This window comes from Dromaius novaehollandiae, unplaced genomic scaffold, assembly GCF_036370855.1.
Source record: "Dromaius novaehollandiae isolate bDroNov1 unplaced genomic scaffold, bDroNov1.hap1 HAP1_SCAFFOLD_37, whole genome shotgun sequence".
NCBI lineage: Eukaryota > Metazoa > Chordata > Aves > Casuariiformes > Dromaiidae > Dromaius > Dromaius novaehollandiae.
In genome coordinates, this window is record NW_026991398.1 from 633,823 (window position 1) to 651,504 (window position 17,682).

Below are 17,682 nucleotides of genomic sequence, written 5' to 3' on the forward strand. Positions count from 1 at the left end.
GGGGTGGAGAGAGCAGAGATGTGTCACTTAAGTCTTCCTTTGGCTGGGCAAGCTGTGACTTGCGTGTGGTTACGTGTGCTATTACTGTGACCTTATGGTGACTTGGGCCCTCCATGCCTGGCCTCTTCGGTCTACTTAACCTGGCAGCCTTTGACTCATGCCAAAGGCACCCTGAATGTCCCCACAGTCCCCGGTTAAGTGGGCACCCAGCATGGGTGCCTGGCAAAGCTGGCTGAGAGGAGATGCTGAAAGGCGAGCTGCTGTGACCTAGCCTGGGGGCTGGCCAGCGGCAGGACAGGCTTTGCGGAAACTCATAGTCCTGCAGCACAGCAAAGGCTCGGAGCCCCCTCCAGCCCCAGCGTTGCAGCTGGGGGCACTAAAAATGGCCCTGAGATACCTCCCTCTTTGCTACGGTTCAGGCTCACCGGGGATGAAGCACAGCAGCTATCGGTCTCCTCTTCCTCTGCTGAGGGCTGGCAGAGAAGACAGCTCTGAAAGTTGATACAAGGGCCAATGCCAGCAGCCAGGGCGAGGTTAGAGAACAGAGCAGGTGATTTGGATGGATTTATTGGTCAGAGCATTTAAAAACAAAAAGAAAAGCAAACAACACTGGACACACAAATACAGACAAGTACAGCTCCTGCCCCTTCTCCCTCCCCAGCCTCCCAGCTCCATGGGGACCTACTTCATCACAAAAAGCAGGGAAGGAAACGATGTTCACGTGTTGCAACATGCACCGTGGATGCCAAAAGGCCCCAAGGGACCAGGGAAACAGGACAAGACTTACTTTAGTTTGTAAGGCAGGTCCCTCTCCCACAGCTGGGGCGAGGGCAGCAGCTCGTTCATGAGTAGACACACAGTCTTAGCAAGTTTTTTTGGGCTCCCTCGAGTAGCATTATGGACAATGCTATTATCTCTAATACAGATGTTTGGGAACATTCCTGTGCAGGTAGCAAGAGCTGGAGATGTGGATCTCTTTCCACAAGATAGACTCGACAGCACAGGGCAGGAGATAACTTTTAATTAAAAAGAAGGAAAAGAAAAAGGGGAGGGGAGAGAAAAGAGACAGAGGAAGGTGATAGCAGCTACACAGGTTCTCCTGCAGCTCATCTGAGGCTAAACAGGAAACCTCTGCCTTAGGCTGGACTGGTGCGAGGGAAAGCTAGGCTTTCCTTGGAAACAGAGCCAGACTGTGTGCTTTAAGGAGGGAGCTGGCAGCACAGCGAGGCAGAGGAGGGGTAGGGCTAATGAGAGCAGAGCCAATCATGGGGCCAAGTTGGCAGCATTAACCAGCAAAATCCTCCTCTTTGGAAACTGGCCCTGCTCTGGCAAAGGTAGCAACACTTTGCCTTTTAACACCCCACCCCCCCCAAGGTGTCAGACTTGCTCCTAGAAAAGGAGCTACAGCACTGCCAACACTTGAAGCAAGCACCGTGGCTGTACTTCAGGAGTGAGCTATGAGCAGCTGATGGATGCACCGGCAGCTGCTGGGGGGGAACGGCCACGCTCCAGGCTCACAGCCCTCACTCCCCGTTAGAGCTCCAGGGAGCAGAAGAGGTTTGGGCACTGGGGGATGGGCACCACATGACCGTGAGCTAGTGGTAAATTGGTACCTGCAGGGACTTCCCCAAACCTGGTCCCCTCCCACCTCCGCCAAACTGAACATGCTGCACTTGAAGCGCTGAAGCCAGAATTAAGCAGCAGTATGACAGACGTCAGGACAGAGGGAGGAAAGGGCCAGACCCCTGCCCTGGCCCCGCACTGACACCCCACCACCTTTCCTCTTCGCTTTGATCCTGCCGCAACACAACAGCAGCAGGGCAGTTTCGGTTTATGCAAGGAAGGCAGTCTGAAGGAAGCTGCTTGATCAGAGATCCAGGATGAGATGGTTTTAATATTGCCTTCAGGGGAGGAAAGAGCTCATCAATTTTAAGGTGGGAAAGTGCTTGAGCATCACAATTCACTGTAGTCACTGCACATCTGGGAGAAGTGGTTTTAAAGACCGACTATCTTCTGAAGAAATACTTTGTCTTTGGAAGTTTTCCTTATTTTGCCCATTTGAAAAGCTAATGACTGTGGCACTGCCACTTGAAAGGGTGCCTCTGAGCACTCCACTGTGGCAAGACCATTTCCTGGTTAGCTGTGTGGATGAAAAAAAGTCCCACATGACCCAAACTGCTCTCTGCGGCCTCCTGATGGATGTCAGCCCTGGATGTCCCGTGTCAGAGCTCAGGGCAGTGAGCAGTGCGCAGCGTGCAGCACAGAGCCCCGAAGCAGCGAGGCCTTCAGCAGGAAGAGCTCAGGACTCTCTCCCCCAGCTATAATTCACTAGATTGGAGGAGGGTTAATCGGATGGTTAAGTAAGGGCTAATTGGAGGATACTACTGCATTATAAGCAAAGAGTTTCTAGGGTCCTGCCACATGAGAAGAAAAGAGTGTCTGCACCAATTAGGTATATGGGCAGTATTCCCCACGTAGCCTTAGCTAATAGCAGAGAGAGGCAACTGCTATGTCTCCAGCCTAAAAAAACCTGTGGTTGGACAGATCCCAGGAGTGTTAGCTTCAAGAATCTCCAACAAGGAACCCTTTCTGAAAGATGACCTCTTGTACTCCAAATACTCTAAGATCCATATGTCTATGTATTTCACAGTCTATGTGGCATATCTGAATGCAGATCCTGGCAACAGCTTTGGAAGCTCAAGGCCTGAACCTCAGCGCACAGAAGGCAGCAGGCTGCCAGCATCCCTGGCTCTCGCCACCAGGGCAGCCTGGGCCCTGCGAGCCAACTCACCTCCTCACCTCCAAGGGCTCCCCAGCTCCCCAGACTGGCGGCACTCCCCACGCACACCACTGCTCTCTCCAGACACTTCCTCCCATGCAGAGCAGCACCAAGACACTGGGGCCACCACCCCTCCCCACCACAGGGCACCCCACCACTGTGACACAACCCAAACTTCTCCAATTAGCCATACAAGACTTGAAGAAAATTACGGGAAGAGACACAGTTCATCAGGGCTTTTTCATTTTAATGATCCCTGTGGTGTATTTGGTGCTGCGTCCATGAACTATAGCTACTGGAAAGAGATCGAATGAAATGTTCAAGAAGTCAAAGTCAGAAGCAAAGCCCAAAGTTTCTTTGACTGTTAGTGGGTCCCACTGAGGGCCATGAGCAACAAAGACTCCTCAGGGGCTGATTCGAGCAGAAATTTGTGATCACCAGCTACAGGCAGGCAAAGGCAATGTGCAGGTGTTTTTAATGCCAAGTCAACCTTGATGTGTTTGATCAAGTAAAATGGGCAAGGATGGACACCCAGCCCCTGGGAAGGCAGATCCTTTCCTCCCATGTTTCCCAGGGCTCTTCCTGGGGGCAGGCTGCAGGGGGGGAGCACAATGCCAAGTGCAGGACAATGACATGACACCCCTTGGGTTTCCTTGGTGGCTGAGTGGCCCTCAGGCTTGCCTGTGCCCTTGACTGTCTCCACCACAGGCTGTCCTACACTGTCCCATGCCTGCTGCTGTGTCCCAGCAGACTGTAAACCTGCTTCCCTGCCTTGCTCCCACTCCGAGATCTCCCTCCCTTTACTGGTGTCTCTCCATCCTCACTGGCTGTTCCTTGAAACACAGAGCCAGGGGATGATCACAGACTCCTTCTGGGTGATCTCTGGCAGCACAGCACTACTCTTTGAGTGACATTCATTCACGTTAATGTCCAGCCTGAACCTCCCAAGTTGCAGTTTGTGGCTGTTTCCCCTTCTCATGCTGTTTCCCACTACCAAGAGAAGCTCCTGGGAGTCCCACCCTGGGACACACTACTGCAGCTGTGGCCACAGCAGTGTTGAGTCCAGGGGGAAAACGGCTCCCCTTGTCTGCTGGCCAAGCTCTTCCTAATGCAGCCCATAGTCATCTGGCCTTATTCACAATGAGCGTACCCCACTGGTTTGTACAGCATTTCTCATGATGCCCAGGCCCTTCTCCTCAGAGTCACTCCTCAGCCAGCAAGTTGCCATCCTGCCCTGGTGCATGGAGTTATCCTTCCCCAGGTGCAGGACTTGCCCCTTCTCCTTGTAAAACTTCAGGAGGTTTCTGTTGGCCAAACCCTCAGGTTTCTAAAGGTCCCCCAGACTGAAGCTCTCCTGTGTCAGCTGTTAATATGTGTGTGTGTGTGCAGATGTCTCCCCTGACTTGTGGTGCCTCTAAGTAGATAACAGCATGAGGGATTGCAGACACCACAGGTAACAAAAAGAGGTCCTAGTTTAATGGAATTGCTGGCTGAAATGGGAATTACCAGGGCAATAGTCTCAGAAACACCAAATGAGGGTGCAAGCAAACAAAACCAGCGCCCATGGGAAAAGTGTAAACAGAAATGTGCTGTTTTTTCTGGGAGGGTGTGACTGCAAGGCAGGAAAGGGAGGGTCAGATACCAGTATAGAGACACTCAAGGTTCATGAGGGGTTAAACAGAGTATATTTAATGAACTGGGAACTGTGTGTGGGGGTTGCTGATGGGAGGCTGCTGGACGCACAGGTCGGATGCCCAGGCAGGACTCACTCTGTGTACCCTAAGGGCCCCTTTTCTCTCCTAGAACTATTTTCCTTATCTCAGCTGTGCTAACCTTGAGCAGCTCCTGGCTGCAAAGCAGCTAGAAATGGTTGACCAAATGGAATATGCGTGTCCAGCCTTGAGGGGTTTTGATCAGTGTGCAGAGAGCACACGCTGGAGCTGTGATCACGTTCTCTGCCAGTCCCCTGACTCCTCACCAGATCTCCCACAGGTGTTCTCACTGCACTCCACCCCCTGACTGACAGAGACGTGGTGTTGGTGCCACCAGTGTGTAGGCAAGATCTGGACATGACTTTCAGGCTTAACTGACAGCTAAAGTGTACAAGCAGTTAAATTACAGTAAAAATATATAGTAAATTGTAATATACATGCATGCAAAACTAATCCACCCAGAAGACCAGGAGTATAATGTGTTTCCCCATTGTCCTAAATCTGACAGCCATGATGACAGTCACTGCCAGGGGTTGTCCCACACTGATTCTTTGGATTTTACATCATGTAGTCCCTGGAGTAGGCTCATTATCTTCTGGATGTTGGGTTTGATGTACTTACTGCAGGTTTGTTGGTGTCCCAACTGCCATCAGAGTACAGCGTTAGGATGGAGAGCAGCAATGTCGCGGCTCCACTCAGCATACTCATCAGGTCTCAGTTCTCTGGGAGAGAGTCTCCTGCAGGGAACATGGACTAGGATATTTTCCCCTTTGATTAGTGCTAGGCAGGTGTCTCCTGGCCCGTCAGCAATGATTTTTCCCACCAACTGTTTGGGTTTACTCGGCTCATGCACCCTCTATACCCAACACCACCTGGATGCTGAGTGGGCTGCAAGAATCTCCTGCCTGGACAGTGGGGACTGCTATCTGCTCAGATATCAGTTGGGCTGTTGGGTCTCCCTGTGTACATTGCAGGGGTTGGGATCTGGTGTAGTGGGTTACAATTCTCACCTCCTCAAGGACAGTTCAAGTCAATGACACCTGCAACGATGTCCACCACCCCGGAGAGCTAAACTATTGCAGGGCACCAAGCGACCATAATGCTCCTGAGGTATGGTGACCACCAATCCCATACTCACAAGATGGCGGCTCTCCAGTTCCAGGGTCATTTCTTTGTGTGACAATCGCAGACCCAACCCTGCACTCCCGGGCTTGGCTCGCATGGGGAGGCAGGCTTGGGGGTGCAGCCCTTGCACTCTAAGCACACATGGCTGCTCCATGGATTCTCCTTGGAAACGAGCATACGGGGTAGAGCCACATGGTGGGTGGTCACTGAGGTAGGTAGCTGGCTGAGGAACATTTTTGCTCCAACCTGTGAAGGTACCAACAGAGGACAATTTGTGCAGCTGCTCTTTGAGCAGCCTGTTCATTTGCTCTGTCAGTCCTGCCCTTTGCAGAAGGCAGGGTACGTGATATGTCCAGGCTATTCCCCGCTCTCCAGCCCGGTTCTGAACATCATTGCCTGTAAAATGAGTGCCCTGATCACTTTGGATTTCCACTGGGGAACCGTATAACCCAATCAAGTCTTCTAATGCCTTCATGGTGTGAACTTGGGTGTCTGTGGTGCAGGAGCGGGTGTACAACAGACCAGAGCAGGTACCTACAGCAGCCAGGACATATCTGTGCCACTGGCTCTCCTGTAAGGGTCCGATATGATCAGTTTGCCACACCTCCCCAGGCTTTTGTCCTCTGCAGATATATCCCTTATTGGTCCACAACCACTGTGGAGCTAAGTGGGTGCAACAGGGGCAACACTGCCTGGCCTCTGTGCCGCTGGCAGCTCCCCCTCCATACACGCTGCTGGTGGGGGATGTAAATGGGTAAATCCATGTTAAGTGTTCCCAGGCACCATCTCCTTCATGTGCCCAGAACTGTGATCTGGGAGGATTCATTCCATGGCTCACTCCTCACCAAAGTGAGGCTGAACTGCCTGCAGCTCCCCAGGTTGTCCTTGGGGCCTTTTTGGAAGATGGATTTTTTGCCTTTCTGCAGTCATTGGGACTTTGCCCCATCGCCACAACCTTGCAAAGATGGTAGCGAGTGGCCTTGCAGTGACAGCAGTCAGCTCTCACAGCATCCTCATATGCAGCCCATCCAACCCCCCTGACTGGTGTAGTTTAAGTTCTCACAAGGAATCCCTCACTAATCTCATCCACCACTGGCTGTTTTTCTCCTCTGGAGTCCTGACTCTAGGCACAACAGCCCGGGTGACTTTGCTTGTGGAAACAGAAGCTAACAAGGGCTTGAGTTCCTCAGACTTATCTGCATTTCCTGCTGCAAGAATCCCTGTCCCATTTAGCAGTGAGGCCGCATTTTCCTTTTTATTCTTTGATTCTTACGGGAGCAGTAGCAGCTCATCTTCATGGTCTTGACGTCCCCCTGCAAGTGTCAACAGTAGGGTAGATTTTTCTTCCCTAACACCATGCCTATGATGTTGGACAATATTTCTAAATTCCTCCTTGGCCTCTCCCTTCTTCCCCGTGCTGTATGCTGCCCTAGTACCCTGCAGCTAAGGTGTGAGGTCCCTGTTTAGTCAAGTTGGTCCCCGAGGTGTCTGCTCATTTTACTGAGTATCAGGATGGCCCATCCTTGTGCTTGGCAGGTCTGTCCTTAAAGACCTGCTGGCTTTGCTGAGCTCCTGGGCCCTTGAGAGCTGCCTCCCCTGGCATCCCCCACCAGTCCCCTGAACAGGCCAGGAAGTCTGCTGCTCTGAAGTCCAGGGTCTGTACTCTGCCACTGTCCTTCCTCAGTCTCCTCAGGATCTGGGACTCCACATTTTCAGGGTCATGGTAGGCAAGGCTCACACTTACATCTCTGATCAGTTCCTCCCTGTTTCAGATTTCCAGATACAAGAAAGCATCACCCTTATTGGCCCATCTGGCAGCTGTGCAAAGAAGTCATCCTTGATGCTTTCCAGAAACCTCCTGGCCTGCTTGCACTCTGTGGTTTGCCCTTCCAGTTCATGTCAGGGGGATTAAAGTGCCCCTTACAACAACCAGGGCCTGTGATCAACAGACTTGCTCACACTGCTTATAGGAGACTGCATCCACCCCCTTACCCTGATTAGGTGGTCTTTAGCTCCCATCATGATGTCACCCTTACTGTGATGCTCACCCACAAGCTCTCACCCAAACCCTTGTCCATCCCATGCAAGAGCTCCACACACCCGAGCTGCCCTTTCACATAAAGGACATCGTCCCTCCTCATCTTCCCTGACAGTCTCTCCTGAAGAGATTGTACCCTACAAGCATCGCCCTCCAGTCCTGTGAGTGATCCCACCATGTCTCAGTCATTCCAAAGATGTTTCAGACCTCTGACAGCTTGTGCACTTCCAGCTGTTCCTGTGTGTGCCCCAGGCTGCATGCATTTGCATGTATTTGGGCTACAGAGCTTCAGCTGCGGCAAAGAGTGCAGACTGGTCATGGTGAAACCTGTTACCAAGAGCCAAAGACACCATGTGTGCAATGGCCCCACTTCAGAGCAGAGCCGTGCTGGCATAGATAGCAGGTGGCAATGTGATGGTGAAAGAAGGTTCCCACTAAGAGAGCAAACCCTGCAGTGCCCAAGGCCAGGGAGAAACAGAACTGGGCTGTGCAGGAGTGGCAGGAGAGGGGTTTGCTGCCTGAGCTGATTCACAGTAGTGGGCATCTAGTGCCCTTTGAGATGGCCCAGGAAATTCCCCATCTGGCCCCCACCTGAGGCTCCAAAAGGATGAGTGTCACAGTCACTCCAACAGAGCAAGCAGACACTGGCACATGCCTTGGACCATCTCTGTCTCTTCACATGTGTCCAGGTGTTTGTGTGTGGGCAACTGACTCTCATCCTCCATCTCCAGCGATTCCACTGGGAGCTTAGACAAGGAGCTCATGGGCAGATCTCTCTGTTGTGCACACTTCAGCTTAGGCAAGGGGAATCTCAGCTCCTGTGTGTTTGTGGATATAATGGGAGGGATCTGAATCCCACTCCAGCCCAGGGCCTTCTAATGCAACATGAGATGCCCAGAATGACTCATCTGAATCAATAACTGAACCATGCATCAATGAATCCCTTCTTATCCCTGTCTAGGTGTCCTGCCTAGTGAAGAGATGGGAAGAGGGGCTGCCAGAGTGGGACACTTCCACCTCTTGCAAATAACCATCCTCTGATGAGACAAATTGCAATGCTGGAATCAGTCTTCCTTCAGTGTTTAGAGAGGGACCATTAGTGATTATTTTAGTTTATTGCAGTGAACATTTCCCAGGAGGAGGGAGCACAAGGGACAGAGAAATTCAGGCCTTCAGCTGGGCCTCTGCTCCTGAGTGGGGCCAGGCTCCTGGGATGGAGGGAGTTCATGGCAACCTGGCAGCACTGCCCAGACACAGCTGTGTGCAGGAGCAGCTCCTCTGCGCAGAGCATCAGGGCTGCGGGCACTGCCTGCTGCTGCTGACATGAGATGAGAGAAGGCAGAGAGAAGTGCAAGGCAGTGTGGAGCGGGAGGACAGAGGAGAGCTCACTGTGGGAGGAATCTTCACAGCTCTTTCCACGGTAAGTCTCTGGCTGCAGGGTGATACTACTGGGGTTCTTGGAGGGGTCTTCTGAACACAGCCCGTAACATGGGGTGATAGGCATTTTAATGCTCTCTCTCCTGGCTACTCCAGGGCATAGCAGGAGGAGGAGATGCTTCGGAGCAGGATTCCCTGCCTCAGTCTCACAGGGACATGGCATCCTGCTACTGGACAGGGCAGCCTGCTACCTTCTTCCGGAGATACTGCAGCGGTGTGCTGCTGGGGTGGGTACCCAGGTCTCCACAGGGCAGTGATTCAGAGCAGCATCCCTGTGCCCCAGGGTGCTGTGTGCCCAGGGCAGTAACTCTGCTGCGTGCAAAGGTCAGCACTCAGCCTGCCTGGGGAGCTCCCCACGGCCCTGCAGGGAGAAGCTCTGGGTGGGAGGATTGATCCTGGCCGGGCAGGTTCATTCGTGGGTCGAGGATGCTCCCACCTCCAGCTCATGCACAGGTCATGTCCAAGGGGTCTTTGCAAGAGGAAGATCAAGAGGAGGGCTACTTCCAAGGGAAGGAGCTTTCCTTCTGGTGTCTCTGCTTTCCATTTTCTCCCTAATTTTGGCAGGGAGGAGAAAGGAGAGTGTTCTGTTTTGGCAAGGAACTGGGACTCACAAACCTTCCCTCTCAGAGATCAGGAGGTCTGGGAGAAAGCTCAGCAAACCCCTTCAACCCCACCTCCAACTACAGACAGCATCAGCACCAGCATCACCTGTGTGGTCTCCCTGGGGTTTATGTTACCTGCTCCTTATGAACTGCAGGCACAGAGATGCCTCTGGACAGTGCACTGTCCCGGGAGGTTTCTGTCGGGCAGATCTGAGCACACAAAAGGTGTGATGTGGTCTGTGAGCACTGCCTGGGAAAAGATGTTGAGAGAGAGAAAGGTCCCAGCAGGGACTGCTCCAGGCAGCAGAGCTGGGTAGGGAAGGAGAGGGAACTGCTAACAGAATCATCGTGGGAGGATGGATTTGGGCAAGTCATGGTCAGAGCCTCCAATGCAAACACATTGCACTGAGCAAGCCCCCCATGTCTCTGCTCCCACCCAGCAGAGCCTCTGCCCTGACAGCTTTGGAGTCCAGACCATGAGCCATGTCCTCTGCAGCCAGACCTCCAGCAGAGGAGAGGGGCATCTCTCCTGCCAGGGGCCTGTTTAGCGGTGCCCGACAAAAGGGCTGAGCATGACTGCCCTGCAATGGCACCTTCTGCCAGGTGGCATGCCCAGCAGGTAAGGTGAAGGCTTTCCCGGGTGAAGGCTTTCCCAAGTGTCCCTCTGTCTCTCTCCTTGCCTCTCTTGGAAGCAGGATCATGGTGTTGCTCCTTGTTTCCTCTCTTGTCCATGCTGCTCCTGTTCTTCTCTCAGGCTGTCTGGGTGTATGGCTATTCAGCTGCAGTTCAGTCACCAACACTACGAGTTGGGTAACAGAGGGGTCTGCATGGAAGTGAGGGGTGTGCAGCCCCCTTCTAAGCTGTGCGGCTCCAGGAAATGCAGTCTATGGGGTTGGGAAATGAGCTGATCCTCCCTTAAGGAGAGCCCCTCTGCAGTCCTGATGGTCCTTTGACTGTTTCCCTGTGGTGCCCTGCCAGGCTGCGAGCTGCCCTCCAGAAAGGCACTGCTGTCTCGTAGCATATCTGTAATATCTGAGAGACCGTGAAGACAGTACAGAGATGCGGAGAATATGGAGATGATGGTGGGAGGCTGTATATGAGCATCTGAAAAGAGCCCTGTGTGTCCTGTGGTGCCTGGAGAAAGGGAGAGAAGGTTGGAGATCTGCACTTTGAAACTGGACTCCGCTGCTCTCAGCAGGGGCTGGTTTCCTTTTAGGGCAACATATGAGTGTGATCGTCCATGAGCTCCACGAGGTGGGAGCACAGAACAGCTGGGAACAAGACTAATAGACAGACCAGCTGTCCTCACGCTGCAGCATGGGACAGTGAATCCGTTTTTCTCAGGATTCACTGTAGAAACGGCACGGATTTCTACCTTTGAGGAACACTGCCCAGGGGTGACAAGGACATCTCAGAGAAAATAAAAAATCCCAGAAACTCTCTTCCTCAAAGCTCATTCTTTAGAATGGGGAATGAAGATGCTGGAAAGCCTTTCTAGATGATGGGTGGATTTCAGCTAACAGAAATGGTGAATGTCAGGGCTGGTCACCTCCCTTCCCTCATTCCCTGTGTTGTACAGCAGGACTGACTCCTCTGGAGCCCATGGGCAGAGGCCCCTGCACCTCACAGCAGCACACTCAGCCAGGGCAAAGTGGAGCTCAGCAAGGGAGCTGCACAGAGATCCTCTCAGTAAAGAGAGAGGCAATGTAGGGGATTGTATGGGAACTGCAACAGCTGGGGGCTTTTTTGCTTGAACAGTCTCTCCTAACTGCTCAATGTCTATTCTCCTTTGGACAGTCCCCCATGCCTGGAGAGAGCAAAATCTCCAACAGCAGCTCCCTCAACAAGTTATCCCTCCTGCCATTCTCTGACACACGGGAGCTGCAGCTCTTGCACTTCTCGCTCTTCCTGGGCATCTACCTGGCTGCCCTCCTGGGCAACGGCCTCATCATCACAGCTGTAGCCTGCGACCATCGCCTCCACACCCCCATGTACTTCTTCCTCTTCAACCTCTCCCTCCTGGACCTTGGCTCCATCTCCACCACTGTCCCCAAATCCATGGCCAATTCCTTATGGGACACCAGGGCCATTTCCTACTCGGAGTGTGCTGCCCAGGTCTTCCTGGCTGTCTTCTTCTTTGGAGGAGAGTATTCTCTCCTCACTGTCATGGCCTATGACCGCTATGTTGCCATCTGCAGACCCCTGCACTACGGGATCCTCATGAGCAGCAGAGCTTGTGTCAAAATGGCAGCAGCTGCCTGGGCCAGTGGTTTTCTCAATGCTCTCCTGCACACTGGGAACACCTTTTCAATACCACTCTGCCAAGGCAACACAGTGGAGCAGTTCTTCTGTGAAGTTCCCCAGCTCCTCAAGCTCTCCTGCTCAGAATCCTACCCCGGGGAAGCTCTGGTCCTTATGGTTAGTGCCTGTTTAGCTTCAGGATGTTTCATTTTCATTGTGGTGTCCTACGTGCAGATCTTCACTGCTGTGCTGAGGATCCCCTCTGAGCAGGGCCGGCACAAAGCCTTTTCCATGTGCCTCCCGCACCTGGCCGTGGTCTCCCTGTTTATCAGCACTGCAATGATTGCCTACCTGAAGCCCCCCTCCATCTCCTCCCCATCTCTGGATCTGGTGGTGGCTGTTCTGTACGCGGTGGTGCCTCCAACTCTGAACCCCCTCATCTACAGCATGAGGAACAAGGAGCTCCAGGATGCCCTGAGGAAAGTGATTTCATGGCCATTTTTCAACAGTGGTAACATTGCCATTGCTCTCCACAAATGACTCCCATGGTATCCCATACCAGGACTGAGCACTGTTTGTTCACTATTGTTACTTTGATCAGTAGTATTTGTTATCCTGTTGGTGTACAAATGCTTGGATTCATTCTACCTTTACTGAGACTCCTCTGTCTCACCTGGTGCCCATATAGAATTGTTTCCAACGCTGGGTCAGAGCTGACTCCCTCACAGTATCTCTGAAATAAAGTAGGTTCTTTCTGGTGTAGAGCTTGAAGGCTGGGCTTCATCCAAAGCTGCTGTCAAGAATAGGCCCAAGGAAATCATGACCAAAAGGGCTGCTGCTAATGGGGTTCTCCATGGGTTCAGGAGCAAAAAGCTCATAGTCATGTAATGATCTCTTAGAGACCAAGGGCTGGATTTAGCACTCCCCCATCGGTGTCCAGTGACAGTGGAGGGGATGAATGGTCACAGATTCACATAGCCAGAGCTGTGCCACATGTTAAAGCACAGTGTCAGATGCCTGTCCCTCTGGAGGGGAAGCTGGAGGTGCCAGGAGAGCTCAGAAGCTCTCCTGGGACAGCATGTTCTAAGGGTGGGCAGAGAGAAGAGTTTCACAGAGGGCGAGATCGTCCAAGGTGGAGTCATCTAAAGGCCAAGTGTGAAACCCAGGTATCTGGGGGCAAAGGAGGACTCTGCAATCCCAGGAGAGGCAGTGGGGACCCATCTGGCACAGGGAAGGGAGCCTGTAGAGCGATTCATGTCATCACCAATGAAATACCAGGGGCGGGATATAGAGCCACACCTGGACACAACTAGCTCCCTTGGAAATGCTCCACAGTCCTTGCAAGCACCTGCCACATCTGCAGTCCCCCTGCAGGGATTAGAGGCTGTGATCCCCATTTGGTTGGGTCTGCTCCCACCCTGACCAGCACGGCCAGTGCAGAGTCACCTCATGGCCCTGTGGCCTCACAGCCTGCTCATTCTGCAGAGCAGTGCCAGCAGCTTGGGGCTCTGCAGAACAGGGGAGGGGGTGTGGGAATGGCCAGCAAGATCAGAGGAGTGACTGGGAGAGATGAGAAGGAAGTGGGACTGGGCTTGAAAGCGTGTTGGAGAGAAAAATACTGACGTACCTTAAAAAAAAAAACAAAAACCTTCAGAGTGTGAGTACACTAAAGCGAGCTTACGGTACAGAGACAGAAGTCCTCGCTGTCCTGACCCTCCCCATGGCCTGGGCAGTGCCTGAAGAAGGATTAATGCTCCCCACCCTCCCAGCTCATAATGCCATCATCCCTCCTGGTGGGTGGCACCAAAAAAAAAAAAAAAGGCTGGAATCCTTTGTGGGAGTCTGCATTGAAGGAAGCAGGACCCAGAAGCCATATCACTTTGCTGCTGTCCCTCAGGCCAGGTCCCCAGCACATGACCTTGAGACCATCTCCCTCACCCTGCATGCTGGTCCTCACCCCAAAAGTCACATCCAGAAAGGGGTCCATGCCCAGCTGGAGGACAGTGTGTCCTGCTGTGAGCTCTGGGAGGACGAGCCCTCTCCTGGGTCCTCTGCAGGGCTGGCAGGGAGCATGCAGAGGAGGTCCTGGGGCAGTCTACTCGGCCTGTAGACCATCCTCCTCCCACGGGAGCCCTCAAGCAGGGTGCTTCAGGGCAAAGATCCAGCCCACCTTGTTGTTGGATGAACAGAGAGGAGAAGCTGTCCCAGGAAACTCCTCACACACCCAGTCCCTGGTACCAGCCATCTCCAGCACTGGCCATTCCCCATGGTCCTGGTGAGGGCTGATCTTTGAATGTGACCAGCTCCGTCTGCCTGCTGGGCTCAGCACCTGTGTGGGGGGAATGGCCACCCCGCCTGGCCTCTCCCTGGGCCCAGACCCCAGCAGACCCCAGAGCATGGCCTTCTGCTAACCCTGGGGGACAGGATCAGGGCTGGGCAGGGGCTGGGGACTGGTGGGAGGCTGCTGGGCAGGAGGGCCTTGGGGGAGGGGGCACTGAGGGCTGTCATGGGAACCATGCTGGGGGACATTTCCCCACCCTGAACGCACCCTGTCCTGTGCGGTGCCTGCACAGTGGGGCCATGGGGCCACATGGAGGGCAGCAGGGCTGGGCCAGCGCAGGGACAGGAGGGAGACAGGAGCCACGACACTCCAGGAGCTCCCGACAGTCCTGGAGGGGAACCACTGCTGCTAGCAGAGTCGGGGATTTCTCGAGGGCTGCAGCCAGTGGCACAGGCTGCCAGGACTCCCAGACCCAGCACAGGTGGTTGGAGCCCAGTAACGCAGCTCACGGTGCCCTCCGTCCTGCATCACTGTCCTCTCTCAGGTGCACTGTCAAGTGTGTCACTTCCTGCACAGGCAGGGAGAGGAGCTGCTGGAGGTCTTGTGTTCCCACCCCTGCTGATCTCGGCTCTGCCCTGGTGTCAGCCCACAGCCTCTGCCCGGGGTCATGTTATGTCTCCCTACACTCTCCTCTGAGACCATGTAGAGACTTGCAATACATAGCTCTGCTTGGAGCTGGCCACCACGGCCCACCTGCACAGGGCCTGGAGATCCCAGCAAGGCTGTGCTTGGAGGTGAGGCTGTGATTGTCCTTGGTCAAAGTAGATGGGATGGTCTGGCTGGTGGCCAGGAGAGGAAAGGACGAGAGACAACAAGGAGAAGATGCAGTAAAGCAAAATTCAAAAGAGTTTAATGAAAACAAAAATAATCATGAGCGCTGAGCAGCATTGGGGCAGAGGTCCAGAGTTTTTAAAAAATTCTCCTTGAGAAAGCACTTAACAACCTGATCTAACTGTAAAGTTAGCCCAGCTCAGAGCAGATCGTGGTCCTGGAGATCTCCAGCGGTCCCTCCCAATCCAAATGCTCCAGGAGGAAGGGGCTGGAAGGAGGAGTCCTGGGCAGGGGACACTGCTGTGGGGTTGAGGCCTTGCTGGCATTTGTACTGCCTGGTCAAGCCCATCCTCAGAGCCACACAGGGAGTGAGTTCATCCTCAAAAGGATGGTCAGACAGAGGTCTGTGAAGAGAGAAGAGTCAGAGGAAGAAGGACAGAGAGGCAGAAGAAGGGATCTGAAACATGTCAATTTAATTAAAGTAGCTCCTCAGAAGAAAGTTTCTCCATGCAGAGTGTTGGTAGCAAATGTATTTTGGTGAATAATGTGTATATGTATGTATGCTTGCATAGACAGACTAATGACTCTAGTGCATGAACATGGTGCTGCCAATTAATAAGAAAGAAAAAAATATGTGGCAATGGTAAAAAAAATGTGTGAAGTTTTGGAAATGAGGATTTTTTTAATCAATCGCTGAGTTATTCTTTGAGAAGATTTCAACTTATAACTAGACTCTACTTTTTGGGCTTGATTCATTTGGCCACATCGAGAGGCTATTGCTGCCTGAGATGCCCTGGGGTAGCTGTGTTGCTTGTGCACCTTAGCTGTTAGTTAAGCTAATGCCTGAAAGGCATGTCCAAACCTTGCCTACACACTAGTGGCACCAGCACCACGTCTCTGTCACTCAGGGGGTGGAGTACAGTGAGAACACCCGCGGGAGATCTGGTGAGGAGTCAGGGGACTGGCAGAGTACGTGATCACAGCCCAGCGTGTGCTCTCTGCACACTGATCAAAACCCCTCAAGGCTGGACACGCATATTACATTTTGTCAACTATTTCTAGCTGCTTTGCAGCCAGGAGCTACTCAAGGTTAGCACAGCTGAGATAAAGAAATAGTTCTAGGAGATAAAAGGGGCCCTTAGGGTACACAGAGTGAGTCCTGCCTGGGCATCCGACCTGTGCATCCAACATCCTCCCATCAGCAACCCCCTCATGCAGTTCCCAGTTCAGTAAATCTACTCTGTTTAACCCCTCACGAACCTGAAGTGTCCCTACACCAATATCTGACCCTCCCTTTCCTGCCTTGCGGTCACACCATCCTCACACCCTCCCAGAAAAAACAGCACATTTCTGTTTACACTTTTCCCACAGGCCCTGGTTTTGTTTGCCTTGCACCCTCATTGGTGTTTCTGAGAATATTGCCCTGGTAATTCCTATTTCAGCCAGCAATTCCATTAAACTAGGACCTCTTTTTGTTACCTGTGGTGTCTGCAATCCCTCCTGCTGTTATCTACTTAGAGGCACCACAAGTCAGGGGAGACATCTCCACACACACACATATTAACAGCTGACACAAGAGAGCTTCAGTCTGGGGGACCTTTAGAAACCTGAGGGTTTGGCCAACAGAAACCTCAGGATGTTTTACAAGGAGAAGGGCAAGTCCTGCACCTGGGGAAGGATAACTCCATGCATCAGGGCAGGATGGCAACTTGCTGGCTGAGGAGTGACTCTGAGGAGAAGGGCCTGGGCTGCATTAGGAAGAGCTTGGCCAGCAGACCAGGGGAGCCATTATCCCCCTTGTCTCAGCACTGCTGTGGCCACAGCTGCAGTAGTGTGTCCCAGGGTGGGACTCCCAGGAGCTTCTCTTGGTAGTGGGAAACAGCATGAGAAGGGGAAACAGCCACAAACTGCAACTTGGGAGGTTCAGGCTGGACATTAATGTGAATGAATGCCACTCAAAGAGTAGTGCTGTGCTGCCAGAGATCACCCAGAGGGAGTCTGTGATCAGCTCCTGGCTCTGTGTTTCAAGGAACAGCCAGTGAGGATGGAGAGACACCAGTAAAGGGAGGGAGATCCTGGAGTGGGAGCAAGGTGGGGAAGCAGGTTTACAGTGTGCAGGGACACAGCAGCAGGCATGGGACAGTGTAGGACAGCCGGTGGTGGAGACAGTCAAGGGCACAGGGAAGCCTGAGGGCCGCTTGTCCCCCAGGGGACTCCAAGAGGTGCTGTGTCATTGTCCTGCACTCGGCATTGCGCACCCCCACATGCAGCCTGCCCCCAGGAAAAGCCCTGGGAAACATGGGAGAAAAGGATCTGCCTTCCCAGGGGCTGGGTGTCCATCCTTGCCCATTTTACTTGATCAAACACATCAAGGTTGACTTGGCATTAAAAACACCTGCACATTGCCTTTGCCTGCTTGTAGCTGGTCATCACCAATTTCTGCTCGAATTAGCCCCTGGGGAGTCTTTGTTGCTCATGGCCCTCAGTGGGACCCACTAACACTCAAAGAAACCTTGGGCTTTGCTTCTGACTTTGACTTCTTGAACATTTCATTCGATCTCTTTCCAGTAGCTACAGTTCATGGACGCAGCACCAAATACACCACGGGGATCATTAAAATGAAAAAGCCCTGATGA